This window comes from Malus sylvestris, chromosome 16, assembly GCF_916048215.2.
Source record: "Malus sylvestris chromosome 16, drMalSylv7.2, whole genome shotgun sequence".
NCBI lineage: Eukaryota > Viridiplantae > Streptophyta > Magnoliopsida > Rosales > Rosaceae > Malus > Malus sylvestris.
Window position 1 is genome coordinate 27,060,609 of NC_062275.1, and position 1,332 is coordinate 27,061,940.

General features: G+C 36.6%; 1 long non-coding RNA gene across 1 annotated transcript; it reads right to left on the reverse strand.

Annotated features, from left to right (window-relative positions):
* Positions 1-307: 307 nt before the first annotated feature.
* LOC126607183 (uncharacterized) lies at positions 308-1,332 on the reverse strand. Its single transcript, XR_007617523.1, has 2 exons — positions 1,131-1,332; positions 308-492 (listed from the first exon to the last, which is right to left on the reverse strand). It is a non-coding gene; the product is annotated as an uncharacterized LOC126607183 (long non-coding RNA).

A 1,332-nucleotide genomic window follows, 5' to 3' on the forward strand; every position in this document is an offset into this window, starting at 1 on the left:
CACTTTCTTCTCTCTCCCACTTCTTTGTCTTTTCGACTTTTTTCTCTCACTGTTCTTCAGAAAAAATTTTGTACCCTAATCACTTTCTCCAACTTTTGTCATAGAAAGCAATCAAGAATCTTTTGGTTTTTTCGTTATTTATACAATACTTGATTTGATCATGTGAACTTGACATGAATAACCCATATATATAGGCGTATTAGGGTTAGCCTAAGATGTGGATACTCTCTCACACACACCAGTACCTTTACCCGTCTTCTCTGACATTACCTTCGCAAGCATGTTCCTAACCCTTCGAGACTATGGATCTTGAAATGCATCGAAGTTTCAAATAATGAGAAGATATGTGACATTTACTAACATAGTACAACATAAACTTACACCTTAATCCATGTGATAAGGAGTAGTATTTTACAATATAAAGCTATCAATCTCATTGTTTATTTGAACCATCTCTCCTTAATTCTTTCCTGTAGAAATTTGTGGATGATCCTGCAATTGAAAAACCCAAATGTGCAGTAAAAACAACCAAGAGAAAACGGATGCTAAAAGAAATCACACTAAAAAAAATCAATTGAAATTAAGCAATCACTGTGCACTTGATCAACCCTAAAGTGACGTACAAATGCCAATTGCCAAAAAGTTTAAGAAACCATTTTGAAATTAAGCAGACATTGTTGTAATAAGAAAAAACCTCAAATGTGCAGTATAATTGAAATTAACTCCAAACAATTGAAGTAAAATGTTAGGCAAGGTAAATTAACTCCAAATAATTGAAATTACCATTTGTGTGCATATAAGAATGTAGGCGAGGGAAGGAGGAGAATGGTAGAATAGCATTTGATCTAGTTTCAGAAGAGAGAGATAGAGATAGAAACGGAGACGAAGAATCGAGTTGGATACAAATTTGATGTTCACAAGGACACTCTCTATGTCCCCCTTATATTTGGTTGTCTACCACTTTTTAATCTCCTTTTGTAAACTGAAAATTAGTTCGGTGAAAGAGGAATATGTACCAATTTGAGATGATTCTAGACAACAAGAGCAATCTGACGGAAATTTGGAAGAAACTTCGAAAAAACTTGCGGATGAGATTGGTCTGTGTAGGAGAAGAAAGTGAATTCGTTTACCTTTTTTGTATGTGTTGCCGGGGGGGGGGGGGGGAGGTGGAGTGACCGTTGCTCACTTTAAACATGCGGTATATGGCAGTTCCGTTTCTGCAGTTAGCAATCGCTACAACTGCTGTGGAGAGTTCCATCTTTGCAGTTTGCAACTGCTGCACCTGCTATTGGGAGTTTGTGGCTTCGTGTCCATCTGGAGTATTATTTTTCT